Consider the following 16,134-nt stretch of genomic DNA (forward strand, 5'->3'; position numbering starts at 1 on the left):
ATGAAGGAAACTGACCTATCTGCCTAAAGTGCCTAACTGCCTCAGAGTGGACCTGTCACACTCTTCCTGAGCTTCTCCTTTGTTCCTGGGGGCTGGCAACGGGCCCTGGTAAAATTACACTGTGCAGAGTTAAGTTAGAGAATGACTACCCATCATGGAGAGAGTGTCATGGTGAGAAAGCCACGAACCCAGATGGAAGTCCAAGACTGTTAAGAGTAGAGAGAGGCCTTGGATACCAGTGACTCTGTCGTTTATCCAACACGGGGACTTAAAGGTGCCACAACTGTACCTTAGGCACATGACATTAAATGGGCCTCTCCAGTCCCTGATATTGATATTCCAATGTGGAAACTAGAAACTCGTTTCACTGCCTTCTACTCAGCCCCAGTGTCATGCCTATACCCTGCTCCAGGTCCAAATATTGGATGTGGTTGCCCCTTTTAAGTGGAATAGGAAATGGCAACCCAACCAGTGTTCTTGCCTGGAGAAGTCCATGGACACAGAGAGCCTGGTGGGCTACAATCCATGGGGTTACATGGTCAGACAAGACTGACCAACTGAGCATGCACGCATGCACGCCCCTTTTAAGACTCTAAGGTTTTGTATTTATTTTTATTTTTGGCACTGCTGGGTGTGTTTTTGTTTGCTTGTTTTTCACTGCACACAGGCTTTCTCTAGTTGTGGTGAGTGGGGGCTACTCTCCAGTTTCAGTGCAAGGGCTTCTCATTGCAGTGACTTCTCTTGTTTCAGAGCACAGGCTCTAGGACTCATGGGCTTCAGTAGTTGTGCTCCTGGGCTCTTGAGTGCAGGCTCAGCAGCCGTGGTGCACCGGCTTAGCTGCCCCTCAGCATGCGGGATCTCCCTGGACCAGGGATCTAACTGGTGTCCCCTGTATTGGCAGGCAGATTCTTAACCACTGGACCACCAGGGAAGTCCAAGATGCCTTAAGTTTTTTTGAAGACAGGTTTGTATGTTACTCATCATTGTACTCTGAGCTCGGAGCACAGGATCTGACACAGAAGTACAGGTGGGGCTGAACTATTAATAAACAAATTCCCCCAAAGCATCCCTGCTTTGGGATCAGATGACTGCTGATTATCTTGTCGCTATTTGAATCCTCCTGGAAATGGGGCACTCACTACTTCTCCATGGGAGTGCTTCCCCTGTGAGTCAGTTGGTAGGCTGGGTTCTTCCATTTGTAGCTTCCTAGACCTAGTATCACCCACTGAGCCTTTCCTGAGACCTCTGAAAAACTACAGATTGTATTGGAGCCCAGTTGGAAGGGGAAAACTGGAAAAGGGAGATTTCTTTTTCCATAGGGAAACCCACCTGAGCCCCAGAGGAGAATCCAGCCCACGCAGAAGTTGAATTCACACACAGGGGGTAGTTTGTTGGGGCTTACTCTTGAAACTCTTCTGAATGTCTGGTCATGAATGTCTGGGAGAGGCTGGCCTGGCAATGCTAAAATGACACTATAATGGCATTTCAGATCCAGAGTATTTTCCTGTATTTTCACTTCAGTGTGAGCTAAAGGATGTGCATATGTCCACACATGTGTGTGCATGACAGTCTCTGTATCTGAACACAGAGATTCATTCTTGGATTTCCATCTAGGCTAGGCAGGATCCAAGAACATGACCAGAAACAAGGCTATATCCTGGGAAAGGAGAGAGGTGTGGCATCACCACAGTGTGCACAAGCTGGTTAATATCCTAGAGCCACAGAAGAAATGGGGTCCAGAAAACTCTAGGGGTATATGTATATGCACGTATGTATGAGTGTATAAGGGGCTTCCCTGGTGGCTTAGCAGTAAAGAATCTGCCTGTCAAAGAGACAGGGGTACGATCCTTAGGTTGGGAAGATCCTTGGAGAAGGGAATGGCAACCCACTCCAGTATTCTTGCCTGGGAAATCCCATGGATAGAGGAGACTGGTGGGCTACAGTCCCTGGGGTCACAAAGAGTCTGATACGACTTAGCGACTAAACAGTAGCATGAGTGTATAAGAATTGTGTGTGTGTGTTCACAAAAAACCCATCTGGGTGGATAGTATGAATGTGTAAAGACAAAGACAAAGATGAATTGGTTCTACATCTGGGTGACAGTGCATGTGGTATGTGTATATATTTACAAACTTTTCTAACCTGGTTTTGTGACAATTGTCATTTTGTAGCTGAGCATGTATGTATGCATCTACTCATGTGTGTATATGTGTTTATAATGTAATCCCAAGACTATATGTGAATGACTAGGGGTGTTTGTGTATTTAACTGCAAGACCATACTTCAGTCAGGGTCTGGATGATTCTGTACGCCCATGTGTTTTTCCTGCACACCCCAGCGTGTTCCATATTCCCCAGCCTCATGGACATATGAGAATGTTCTGACTACAGAGGCTGAGCCCAGGCAGGTCCCCAGGTTGGCTGAGCATGTAAGGAGAGTAAGTATGGGTGACTGCTGTTTACAGGCAACCTCACAGAGGCTTTGTGTGATGCCCACCCCCCATGGCCCCTAAATTACTCACCCTGGCAGGACATAGGCTGTCCTTCCTTCCAGACCATCTTCCCCCAAGGAGTCCCTTTAACTCGCAGTCCCTTTCCCGGCCAGGAGGCTGAGAGTTGGGGGATATTCATCTCCGGGCGGGTTTTTGTTCCGTCTCATGAAAGGCCTCAATGGCTGGGAATACCATTCTAATTACAGGGAAGCCCAGCTTATGTGGGGGACACAAAGGGCTGTGGTCTCATAGCAGCTCCTTCCATCCGTCAAATAAGGCTGTCTAATGACGGGGTGAGAGCTGTGAATGCCTAAAACAAACTCGAAAAGGAGGGAAAATAAAGCCGCCGGGGGCTTAAAATATATTAAATTACCCTGATTAGGAGTCGTGGCTTTGCAGGAGCTGGTTGGAGAGGCTTCGGGTCTGGCTATTCACTTGGGGGGGAGGGGTCAGTAGGTCGGGAGGGGTTCACAGAGCCCGGCCCATTCTCATGCTAACACCAGGGACGCACTGCAGGCTTAGTGGGCTGGAAAATAGAAATGAATTTGCCATAATCCTCCTCCTCCTCCTCCCAAGCCCAGGAGAAGCGTTGCTTAATTGCAGCCCCTTAGAGCGTGCTGGGCATTGGGGCAGGGCCACACCCTGGAGACTGGGCCCCTCAGCCTTCTCACCCCTCATTCATTTTTCCTATAGGGCAGGTTCAGGCCTCACATCAGATTCCAAAGCATTGTCGGGGGCGGGGGGGGTGGGGGTGGAGGGGAGGGGGTAGTGGGCAGTGTGCATGTACATGAGTGTGCACACATACTCACCCTCCCTCCTTTCGAGGGTGCCAATATTCACAGTCACCCCTTTCCACCTATTCATGCTATGCACAAACACAAATACCCCTCCACTCCTCCAAACACACCCCTTCACACACACTTCTGTAGACACAAATGCAATTCCACACAATCAACAGACACATGTACCCCTTCCTGGGTGAACACACACAGGCCCTGCCATATTTTCACAGGCACCCATTGCATGGACACACACTCCTCCTTCATGTATGTCTCCGTTTGTGTCATGGACAAACAGGCTGCTTCCCAGACACAAACATATCCCTCTAGACACGTCCCCTCAAACCACAGACTTAGTACAATTTCAGTGCTTACAGCAGAGGAAACTGAGGCTTAGAACACAGCCAAGGGACTATGCCACTGGTGTCACCTGACTGCTTCAGGCCCTCGGATGGTCTCTTTCCTACCTGGGGCCTCAGTTCCCTACTATTAAAAGGAGGAGCTTGGACTAAATATTCTAGAAAATTCCAGCTAGGGGTACATGTGTCTGCAGATTGTGTGGTGCTGTATTTGTATCTACGGAAGTGTGTGAGAAGGGGTGTCTTTGGAGGAGCAAAGGGGTATTTGTGTCTGTGCATGGCATGTATAAGTGGAAAGGGGTGACTGTGAAAAATCACCCCTTGGCTAGGAGGAGTCAAGGGTTAGGGGTTACTCCTCCCGCGCCTTCCCTGTCTCTGCACTCAGGTGTGCTCTCCACAGTGGACACGGTCACGATTTTCCCCTCTTCGCAGGGTTACAGACTACAGGGCGGGCCTGGGAGTCCAGCGGCCTGCATCCGCGCGCGTCCCGCTGCAGGTGGCGCTGCCGCTACGCTCACCCCACCCACCTTCAGCCTCGCCTATCTGTGGCTCCATCCGTGCGACTTGGCGGGTTTAGGACGCCACAGAGCCCCATAGTGTGGCGCGCGGAACCCAGGAGAGACATCCAACCCCGCGCTTCCTCTGCCCGGGATGCCCTCTGTCGGCGGATCTGGAACAGGCGCGCCCGGAGGAGGCCGGACGAATACACTTGACCCTCGGGCCTGACCCGAAGAGTCCGCGCGGCGAAATCCACTGGCCCCGGTACTGCGCTCTGCTGAGAAAGCTGGGGAAGCGCTGGCCAGACTGGAACGGAGATTGCGAAAGTAAACTCCGCAGAGGGAGCGTGGGAACCGCAAGGCCTCGCCGCCCCTTTCCTCTCGCGATCTCTAACATCCCTATATTCTTGCCTAGAGAATTCCATAGACAGAGGAGCCTGGAGGGCTACAGCCCATGGGGTCTCACACATACACACACACACACACACACACACACTTCTTTCAGCGCCGCTCAGTGAGCCCCCGGGAATGACTGAGCGGATGGGGCTTACTGTCAGGGGCCAGGGGCCCGCCGCCAGCTGCTGGCGAACCTGAACCAACCGGCCTCAGAGTTTCCATCTGAGCCGTGGGCGGAGGATGGCTCTGGGCAGCCGAAGAAGCCAGGAAGAAGCCCCAGAAAGGAAAGAAACTTCCTTCCAGCCACCCGATGCAGAGAAGGCGGGGACCCGAAGCCTCAGAAGACTTCCCTCGCCCCCCTACCCTCGGGGGTCAGCCATGGCCGCTGTCGCCCCTCCTCCCTGGACGGCGGCGCCAAGGCTAGTTGCTGACTATAGGGGCACGACCCCCACCCCGAAAGTAGTGGGGACAGAAAGTGCAAGTGAGAACCTCTGGGCTTAGGCACCAAGACGTGCGCCGCGGTGGGCGGGCATCACTGGGGAACCAAAGAGGCTTGGGTTTAAGATACAGGCGGGATTGATTCACTGAACCGAGGTTTCAGAAAACCAGACGGAATAGGGATGGCAGATCCCTCCCCATCCCCTCTAAGAGGTCCATGGTAACTGCAGCGTCGAATTTTCAGGGGCCACCAGTACCTCCAAGGTAGAATTAACACGCAAGGGTCTACTAAGCTTAGTTTTGAGGTCAAATAACAAGTTTCGCGTGACCTCTGCACTCCCTTCCCGCGGGAGCATTTGCACTGCTCCTTCCTCAAGTCTGGTTCCGCAGAGTTCTGTTTGGGGCGTTTATCTAGGCCGAACTTCCCGGACTGGAAGCCCCGTGCACTCGATTCTTGGGGACAGAGAAACTCCCCGGGGGCCACTCGTCCAGAAGAGCCCAAATGAAATGCGGGGAGGAATTGGAGAGGCTGTTTGAGGACAAACCACGCTGCGTGGAGCGGACCTGGCTCATGACCTTCGCTGCGGCCAAAGTCTCCAGCGGAGGGCCTCGCCTGGGGATTGTAGCTTTCCCAAACGACTGTCCAGGCCTCGGGCCTGGCTGCACCTTTGGGTAAGGGAAACAGCTCGGGACCCGCGGGGCCCTGATCCGGTTCAGCTCCGCTCCTCCCAGGTCTCCTGGGGAGGCTGGATCGGAGCCCCGAGGGACAGCAGGTATGGGAACCAAGGGCGTGGCTGAGAAGGCTGAAAACGGGGGCGCCGCCTGGAGAGGATTGAGCCCTTATCGCCCCCAAATCAGGCTTCAGCCGCGCCTCGGTGATCACTCCCAGTATTTGGGGACGCGCTCCTCCCGCTCCCCTATCCCTCAGCCCCTCACTCTCCAGGCACAGTCAGCCGCCCGGAAATCCATAGGTTCCTGTGGAAGCGCACACAGCGATTCCACAGTTTATTCAACGCAAATATATGGGAGCAACGAATTCGAATTCCAGAATTTTCTCCACATAAAACTTAGAGGCGACACTCAACCTTTAGACCGTGAGGTGGGGTAGACTCTCGCCGGCGGAGAAGGAGTTTTTGGATGCCCTGTGGGGCGAGAGGGAACCCCTTTCACCCGGCCCTCCTGGAGGCGCCCCCGCGGCCTGGTGCCCCAGTTCACAGGGCGAAGAAGGCTCCCGCCAGACCCCGCGGCCACAAAAGGAGCCGCAGTGGGCTGGAGGCGGCCCAAAAGCCGCGGCGCAGAAGTGCCTGGGTTCTCCCAACACAGGAGCCACCCGAGGCCAAGGTATAGCCAGAAACTGGAGACAAGGGACTTTCGAGTCGTCCCTAGTTTAGAGCGTTTCTCCCGAAGTCGCCCTCATCGTTCCTTTGTCTGCCCTCACGCCAAAGGCTCACCCCATCAGTTACCTCCCTCTTATCACAAAGAGATACGGGATCTTGGTTTTTTTGTTTTTGTTTTTCTAGAAGATTCCAAAAATGAGCGGCTGTATTTGGGTGAATTACAGCGAGACCGAGCTTGCGTTCTTCGGCGGGATGGCGCCGCCAGAGCTCGGGTAGGATCTCCGTGGGCCTGCCGTGGGCATCGGCAGGGGCTAGGGACTCGGGGTCACTGGCGTTTCTGGGGAGAAGCGCAAGCCAGAGTTACCGCAGCTCCTTCCGCCGCAGCCCCTGGTTCTCGTGCTCAGACCTGGCGTTCTTCGCCGTCTTTGGAGGAGAACCCAGTCCCCACCGCAGGTCTCCCCCGAGTCGAGCCGGTCACACCCGTCAGCAGCATAGCAAGACCCCAAGGGTTCTACACAGTCGTTGGCAAGAGACTGGAACCTGGATTTGCAGTGGCTGCCTGCGTTCAGTATAAAGGGAACGGGCTACGAAACCCCAATAAGATGCGATTTTTCTAAATATCCCGGGTTCCTAAACCCTGGGGGACCTCCGCCAGAAGCCAAGCAAGGACTGGGCGGCTGCGGCTGAGCGGGGCTCTCGACAGTGGCTCTGGGCTTCTATTTGTAAAACAATAAATTCCAGGGAGCCAAATGAAGACAAAGCCATTTTAAAACGTTCGATTGGTGAAATCTCCACACTTAGCAAACACTTTCATTTTCAGAGCTGTCTGTGGCCGCACACAGGTCCAGAAAATCGATTGTATTTCCTGGTGAATTCCACCCAGGAAACAGAGCCCTGGGAATGCGTGCCCGTGTACAATTGTTGGAAGGAATAGACTAGAGGCTAACAAGCAAGACCCCAGGACGAAATGCCTTTATAAACTCACTGGTGTGACTTTGAAGGCATCCTTTTTTTTTTTTTTTTTTGCCTGTTTACGCTGCTTCTATACCCTCTGCGGAGCTGCCATGGTTGTACGGGCCTAGCCAGCCTCCCGTTTTCTTCCTTTGCGTAGGCAGAAGCCTCAGCCGCTTCTGCCAGAAGCTACCATTCGGCCCAGCCGGGCCAGAAAAGGCCCCCTCTCCCTGTACCGTGCAGATCCTTACACCCTGTGTCCTGCGTGCTCACGCCTTAACAGTCAGACACAGGTATGGGGCACTCCTGGAGAGAGGGGAGCAGAAGATAAGACGTGCGGGCCCCCAGCCAAGGTTGACAGGCACCACGGACACCTCGGGCCAGCGTTTCCAATATATGGCCCCACGTTTGGGGACTTGTGGGTTTTGGGCACGGGTGTCCACAAGACCCCGTAGCCAGAACACAGGACAAGCCTTTCCGAAGACCGGGCATTCTGCAGGCTGACTCCTGTCAATGGGAGAGAGGTGGGTTATTGACCTAGCGGCCTCCTCCTCTCCATCTATTGTTGCAGCTCAATCACGCACTTACCGGAAGAAAAGCGAGTTTATCTTAGCCTGGAGGAGTCTCGTGTTGCGAGTGTGTGTGTGTGTGTGTGTCTAAAGGGTGGGGGAAGTTCTGCAGCCACGACTGTGCAGATGGGTTGAAGATAGACACTTTCAGAAAAGGGCCAATTTCCCCTTCACAATGAGCGCTAAGTACCTGATAAATGGGGCTGGTGTTTATTCATGAGCAGGTACTTTGGAGATGGCGATTAGAACAGCCGCCTGCGCCGCCTCGCCAAGGTACTTAAAGCCGGGCAGGTGCAGCGCTGCGCGCGCCCCGAGCGCACAAAGCCCGCGGCCGCAGAGGCGTGGGGAGGGGCGTGAATGAGGGCCGCGCCGGGCCCCGAGGGCGCGCGGCGCGCAGGCACCTTAGCCCTTTGTTCCCCGTCCGAAGCCAAGGCCACTTCACCAAGGGGCGTCCCGGGAAAACCTCCCCTCTAATTACCAAGAATTCCCCTTCGTCCCTCCTCCCGTAGCCCAGCCGGGCAGCTCTCGGTCTGGCGGACGCAGGGACTCAGCGTGAGACCAGACTGGGCATTTGTGTAAACGCTGCCTGTAAGCTGGCTATTAGCTAACCAGCTAAGTAACTCAACAACTAGGAAAGCCACAGAACCCGGGCCTGGGAACAGCGCGGGCACGCGGCTCGAGCCTCCCCCGCCGCCGAGGCGCCACCTCTGGCCGTGCGGGTAACCTCGGGCTTTCAGGTTTTGTTTCAACTCCAAGGGGAGAAAATTGGGGTCTGTCTCTTTCCACAGCTTCCTGGCGCCAAGGTCGTGGGACAGATCCGATCTCGCCCTCGGAGTGGCTCTGGAATCCCTAAGAACCGCCAGTTTTTGCCCACGATCGGCGTCTCGGCGCGCGAGGAGAGCGCAGCTGGTGCGCGGGCCTTGGGGGACTGAGAGCCGGGTCCCCAGCCTGCTTGGACGTGAGCGGCCAAGTATCTCCCTTGGAGTCCCATAGGGCAACCTGTGTCTCTCACCCCCTGGGGCCCTACCCCCACCCCAGGCAGCTAGGGTGCTTCCTATTGGCCATGTCCAGGGGTCTGGGGCACTCAGACAGTGGAGGGGACACTGTTGACCTGTTCGCCTGATATCCTCAGACTGTCTGGTTGCCTGTTTTAAAAAAAAAAAAAAAAAAAAAACTGTTTTGAAAACAGATTTCTCTCCAGTCTGGAGAATCAGAGAAGAGAAATCTATTTCAAGCAAGTTGGATTCCTGGTGGGGAGAAAAATTCTTTTGACTGTAAATAACAGGCAGGAACCTGACCTGACCCATCATAAGGCAGTTTTTTTCATTTTCTACTGCGAATAAGAACCAGGCAGCTCTGCCACTCGATGCAGATTGACCAGGCGATTGTAGACATTAATGTTCATTATAGATTTTTCTTGGAACCTTGGGCTTAGAATAAATTGCAGATATAAGAATCTCAATTCCCCAGAAAATCTGCCATCTGGGATGTGAACGCACACCGAAAGTGGTAACCCAGAGGTGAGGCAGGGAGGCAGGCGGAGGCCAGTCCAGCACCCACGGACCAGATCGCTCGACCATCAGCCTGTCTATAGCCCAGTGCAATCCAGAGCCGCGGTTAGGTTAAAGGGATCACTAGAGAAGGAATGGATAAAGATGGTTGGATAGCATCACTGAGTTTGGACATGAGTTTGAGCAAACTCCAGGAGATGGTGAAGGATAGGGAAGCCTGGTGTGCTGCAGTCCATGTGGTCGTAAAGAATCAGACATGACTTAGGGGCTGAACAACAACAGAGAAGCAAAGCTTCCCCTTGTGTCTCCTGCTAGGACCTGAGTTTGGATTCCAGGGCACAGTGTTCTCCAGGGTTACAGCCTGTGTCCCCTGCTCTAAGGGGATTGCGGGCCGCTAGCCTCAGAGAGCCTGAAATGTTTAGATGCGGCCCCTTCCTTGGAGTGTCGCAATGATTCCAAGGTCATGCAAGTAGCCTCTTTGCCCGGCAGCCTGGAGTAAGGGGTACGGGGCAGTTAAGGAGCTCGGGACAGAGCCGTGCCACTTCCTACACCCGAAAGGCATGGAGTGGAGACCGCAGGGCCCTGGAGGCGAACCTGGGACAGATGCAGCGCGGCTCGGCCTCCCCTGTTGTTATTGTAAAACGCTGCTGGCCCCGGCGTGGTGCCCCAAATTTAGGCAAGAGTGAAAGATTGGAACGAGTGCGGGCGGTGGTGGAGACTACAGATGACGCATCACAAGGCAGTTTTTATATTTCTATTCCCAAGACCTTTAACGCGCACCCAAAAGATGCAGGTGTGACCAGGAGGAGGGCCAGCAATGCTAACGCCCACGATTGACTTTCTTAGCATTACAGATTTAGAACACATCAGAAAAATAGAATGAATAGACTTCCTGGAGAAGTAGATAAGCCCGGATATAATCTTTGGCCCTCCTCAGGTTGGCTTCCCCCAGCTGAAAGTTTGTTTTTCTAAGGAAGCCTTTTGGGCAAATGCAGTTTGTGCTCATGTGGACACGGGACATCTCGCTCTAGCAAAGCCCCACTATGCAGTCTATTGAGTTAGGCCATGAGGCCTGCTAAGCTGGAACCCTGGGCAGAGTCCCTCAATAGGGTGCCCCCCTAAGTCCGACCTTAGACCCGCCAGTGCCAGAACCCCTTCACCAGGAAGAGCTTTATCAAGTTTTGGAATAAGTTAGGGCAGGAGTCTCCTATGGGTTTAGTTACTCCAGCTACATTTCATCACAAATAACTCATACATTGATCAGTTGATGATAGCTCCTGGAAAAGCTGGGAATATCTCAGTAACCTAGCATCCTGCCCATCACCCTCCCAGTGACTGATGTAGAGTGCACACTGCTGAATGCCAAGTTTTGACCAGAAGGCTTCAGAGTAGAATTCGGACTCCTTGACCTGCTGGCCTCGGTGTGTGTTGGCTCTTCCTGGGGTCTACCTCACACACCAGCTTCCTCCTCACAGCACCAAGGCTCACGATGGATGGAGTCGGACAAGGTAGCACTCAAGATGGAGCCTGTTGTGGGGGAACCCGAGGAAGCCCACTCCTTCCTGAACATCTCACATCTTCCCTCTGGGCTTATGATGAAAGAGATGAGGTTTCTCTGACCATGAAGAGTCTGCAGTAAAGGATGCAGCCCTTCAGCCCAACATCTTGACATGCAGGACGTGCGAGGCAGTGAGTGGGCTGAGATGTACAAGAGACTACAGGTCTGATGTCTGCTTTGACAGTGACCTTGGGGAAAGACCCTCCCCATCTTCAGTTTCCTCATCTGCCAAGGGAGGAGGGTTTTCAAAGAAGACCCTTAACATCTCTAATCTGAGGCTCCAATAAGTGTGAGAGAGGGCCACACTGGGAACTCCTGCAGACTTCTGAGGATGCTTGGTGTCCTCCCAAGGGAGTGAACATTTCTTTCTGAAACCTGGTCCTTTGATAAGCAGCATGATAGTGGAGTTAGTGGAGCCAAGCTGCCTAGGTTCAAATCTGACCCAGATCTGCCATTTACTAGCTTTGTGGCCTTGGGCCACTTTATTCTCCGGGCCTCAGTTGCCTCATCTCTGAAACAGAGATTGATAATAATTAAGGGTAACTGAGCTAATCTTCACATATATATGTAATGCACCTAGAAGCATGCTGGCATGGGCAAACTGTTAAAATGATCTTCCCAGACCCTGGATGCAGTCTCACCCCTTCCCATCCCTCTTGGTTTCCTCCACTGATGGTCACCATTTCTGTTCCTGCACCACTGACGGAATCACAGCTCTGCTTGGGTCCAGGGAGTCCGGGAATGGGATGCAGGAGGGCAGGACTCCTGTGTATTGCCCACTTGATGAGTACATTGCCCGAGGAATCTCTGCTTCAATCCTTTACTTATTTTCTGATATGGAAGGAAGTTGAGTCATCTCTCTCTCCCCTTCTCTCTCCTCAATTCCACCCATAGACAGAAACAGCTGTGTGAAAACACATGCCCTTGGCTCTGAAGGGTGAGCAAGTAAGGGAGGCCCAGTTGATCTATCCCCACTATGAGGGATCCTGTTCAGAGGTGAGTAGGGGTGTACTGCACAAAACAATTGACATTTTCTCCCCCTTTCAACACAACAGGGAAGCCCCAAGAATACTGGGTGGGTAGCCATTCCCTTCTCCAGGGGATCTTCCCAACCCAGGGATCGAACCTGGGTCTCCCACATTGCAGGCAGATTCTTTACTGTCTGAGCCACCAGGAATAGATGTATGTGTACTCGGTCATGTCCGACTCTTTGTGACCCCATGGACTGTAGCCTGTCAGGCTCCTCTGTCCTTGGAATTTTCCAGGCAAGAATACTGGAGCGGGTTGCCATTTCCCTCTTCAGGGGATCTTCCAGACCGAGGGATCTAATCTGAATCTCTTGCAACCCCTGCATTAGCAGGCAGGTTCTTTACCAGCTGAGCCACCAGGGCAGCCCTGAGCCACCGGGAAAGTCCTCTCTAAATACACACATACACAACTGTCAGCTCCCCAAGGGCAGGGGTTATTCTGTTTTGTTTGCTGTTATAGCTCCAGTGCCTAAAAGTGATGCCTGCCCACAGAACAAGCCCTCACTAAATAACTATTAAGTCAGTGAAAGGAAGAAGTGTCCCCACTGATCAGGTCAGTTTCTGTAGCAGGGTCTAGTGTTCATTTATTTTCCTCATCAAGAGGCAATGGCCAGATATTAAAATAAGAAAGAAAAAAAAGAGAACTCTTCATCTCAGATTTCTCTCCTTAGTCATCTTCTGGTTCAGCCTCTAATTCTCTTGATTATTTACAAAGTCCTTCTTTGAACATCCCCCTCCACATACAAACATCCCTGTAAGGAGTTAGACTCCAGAAGGGACAAGATTTTAAGGGTCTGTGTTTAATTCATCACCTTCAAAGACATTGGGGATCTGTGTGCCCTCCTGGGGGTCTGAGTTATCTTGTACAGAATGGAGCAGCTGTCCTACCAGAATCCAGACACCTCCTCAGATGCCTTGAAGCATGTGGAGACCAACTAGTGTCAGTGTTTTATTTTCTGAGGGGGAGGGAATGTTGCTTTTTGATAATGGAAGGTGACAGTAACATCATCATCATTAAAGAAGACTGCTGTTAAAAAAATAATAGCTTTCCCTCTTGGAGACATTCACTGTGTCTCAGGCACTGGACCAAACACAACATATTTTATCCTTACAACAAGCCCCTGAGATTGATTTACAAGCCCATTTTACAGATGAGGTAATGGAGAACTGGCAAAAGTCATATAGTTTGTAAGGGAGAGAGCCAGGGTAACACAAGATTCCAAAGGTTGAGCTGTTCACCCTCACCCTCTACCTTCTTTCTCTGATAAGGAAAGCAAGAGCGTCCATGTGAACGCTGATTTGGGAGGCATGTGCAGTGACTAGCTCAGACACAAAGCTCAAATGTTGGTAATCAAACACCGTGAATTTGAAACTAACAGAAAATTGTAAGTCAACTATACTCCAACAAAATTATTTCAAAGAAATAAAATAAAACAGCCTGCCCAAATTCAAAGCCCACCTGAACCGCTTTCTGCTGTGACACTGAAGACAGTTTATTTAACCCCTTCACATCCCAGTTTTCTCTTCTGTAAAAGGGGGGTAATAACAAGACCCTGTCTCCTTTAGTTGGAAGGGCTGAGTTCATATATATAAATTATAAATTATTTTCTCAGCCTATATCAGAGTAGTGTTTACACTGCCCTCTGCGAACTGCGGCCTTAAAGTTCCTCATTCTACCCCTCCATGAATTGGGCATCTTGGCTATTGGGACCAAAAAAAAAAGCAGTTTATCCAAGATGTCACAATAAACTGAAGAGAATCAGATTAGACTCAGACCAGAAGTTCTCACGAGGAAGAGGAAGGGTCTAGAGCAGACTTTGAAGAAGGTTTTGAAGGAAAAAATGTTTCCTTTCCTTTTTTTAAAAAGATGTAAACATCTTCCCAGGCTCCTCTGACATCAGCTTGTCAGTGATGAATCATCGGGAGCAAAAAGACATGCACTAGGTAGGTCACAGGCTCCATTTTTAGTCAACTTCCTGGTGGCCTGGCTGAAGCCTTGCAGGAGGGCCCAAGATCTGATGCAGCTCAGGAAACCTCAGCCCCTCCAAGCCCTCAGAGGACTGGGTTAGATGGAGAGGGAAAGACTCACAGAGGCTGAAGTCCTCCCTTCTGGCATTTCTTCTTTTTAAAATCTTAAAGCAATTTGCACAGGTTTTTTTCCCTTTCTTTTTAACAGAGTACATGGACCCAGCATTTTCCTGTTAATGCTTGTTTATGAATGAGACCTTGTATGTAATCGAACAGAGGGAAGCAGTCCCTGGGAGATCTCTCAATTTGAACCAGTGTTTATTTAAAACAACAACAGCAAAAACCCTCAATCCTTAGTGGTTCCTAAATTTATATGTACTTGATTTTTTTTTTATGAATCCATCCAAAAACCATTTCATTTATCCTGTACCAAGCCCTTGGCAGTGCAGCTGAAGATATTAAGAGAAGCAGAGATGTGGAGGAAATCTAGGCGGATCTCCTGGAGGAGGAGACACTTGCTAAAGTTCGGCCAAGTGAAAATGGGAAGGAGTGTATTCTTAGAAGGAGAAACTTCATCATGACTAGAATTCCAGCAGTAAGAAATCTGGGAACTACACAGAGAAGCAGGGAAGGAATGCAGAAGTGGAACAGTGTGAATTGAGGGAAAAGCCCATCTCCCCCCTTTTATCTTGCTGCTTCTAACTGGCTGTGAATTTAGAAACCACATAACATGGATGTTAGGCTTGTGTGTAAAACATCAGTACATAAACAACCTCAGAATGAATATCTGACAATGAAAGGCAGGAATGGGAGGACGGCAAGGTCTGGGCCCCTCAGAAGAGGCCTCCTGTGCCCTTTCAGCTTCACAGTGTGCTGGTGGGTGAGGTACCAGCTAACATCTGTCCCTGCACAGAATCCAGGAACCAGCCACAGTAGGAACAACCAGAAGTCCTAAGCCACAAAAAGGGAGGATATCTTACGGGCCCCTGCACCGCCACTAAATCACAGCCCACTCCCACCACACCCACCACCATTTGGCCCAGGACCTTAATTTAGGTGCTGGAGATGTGGGGGGAGGGAATGTCCATAGCTGATTCTCCCTAGAACCGAGCCACACTCACGCCCCTCCAGCTCTCCAGAAGCGGCCTCAGGGCCTGGGAAACTAGATTCTAAACTGCGGGCCCCTCCTGCAGAATCTGAGAAGGCGAGGAAGAGCAAGATCCAGAACTAGCGCGCAGAAGCGGAGACCAAGGAGCTAAGCCGGCCAGAGATGGATGAACTGGACGCCCCTGGGAAAGGCCGGCGACTTCACCGGATAGACAAGGGGCACCCTTGCCCTCTGTGCCCCCCGCCCCAGGCCTGGGACCCCTCAGAGCCCTAGAGAGGCAGCGCCCCCGCCCCCAGACCCGGCGGGGCTCCCTCCCAGCCTCCCATTCTCGTGGCAACACACTGCCCTCCGCCCTGTTCCTCTGGGTCCCAGAGTGCGGGGCTGGGGGGCGGGGCAGAAGGGGTGCGGGCGAACCCCGCCAGGGCTTCTTACCTAAGCGTGAGCACCCGTCCGACCGAGCTCGGTCTGCTGCTGGGACTGCGGGGCTGGGGAGGCTCCCACGGACTCGGATTGCGCCTCCCCACCCCCCCACCCCGCCCCGAGTCCCCAGACCCTTCGGTGGCCCCGAGCTGGGGCGCCGGGACCAGGGGACAGGCGCCGCGCGGGCGGGAGGAGGCGGCTTCGGCGGGGCGGGGCGGGGCGGGGGCGTCTGTCGGGCCCCGCCCGGAGGGGACTTGGGAGCGATTCTCTCTGGAAGGACAAAGGCGGCCGGGGAAGGCTTGGCGCACCCCCACCCCCCCCCCCCAACTCCCACCCCCATCCCCGGGGCTGGCCCTGAACTTGAACTTGTACTTGACACTTTGTCCTGAAGGTGGCGAGGGAACCCATCTGAGCTAGGACGGGGGGCTCGTCCGTCCACCTCTCCTCCTGGGGAGGGGGCGAACCCGGCCTCTTCGGCGCCGGGAGGGAGCCCCTGCCTCCCCAGGTGCCCTCAGGACCCGGTGCGCCCCCAAGCGGCCTTGGGCTCGAGGGTACCGGGGTTCCTGCCCTCCCCCTCGGAGAGTCGGGGTGCGAACCAGGCCTTGGGTCTCCCGCCCGCAGGAGTAGGCGCGGGCCCTGCGCCCCCGCCCTCCATCCCCACCCCACCCCACCCCACCCCACCCCGAGCCCGGCCCGCAGCCAGAGCCGCGCGGGGCCGGCCGGA

At 53.0% G+C, this 16,134-nt stretch overlaps 1 long non-coding RNA gene across 1 annotated transcript in view; it reads right to left on the reverse strand.

Annotated features, from left to right (window-relative positions):
- The window catches only part of LOC139038762 (uncharacterized), a 71,604-nt gene extending 55,908 nt beyond the window's left edge, over window positions 1–15,696 (reverse strand). The window contains exon 1 of the long non-coding RNA XR_011491926.1: window positions 15,423–15,696. This is a non-coding gene — a long non-coding RNA (uncharacterized lncRNA). The remainder of the gene's footprint in view (window positions 1–15,422) is intronic.
- Between the last annotated feature and the right edge of the window lie 438 nt (window positions 15,697–16,134).

Source organism: Odocoileus virginianus, chromosome 16 (genome assembly GCF_023699985.2).
Source record: "Odocoileus virginianus isolate 20LAN1187 ecotype Illinois chromosome 16, Ovbor_1.2, whole genome shotgun sequence".
Lineage (NCBI taxonomy): Eukaryota > Metazoa > Chordata > Mammalia > Artiodactyla > Cervidae > Odocoileus > Odocoileus virginianus.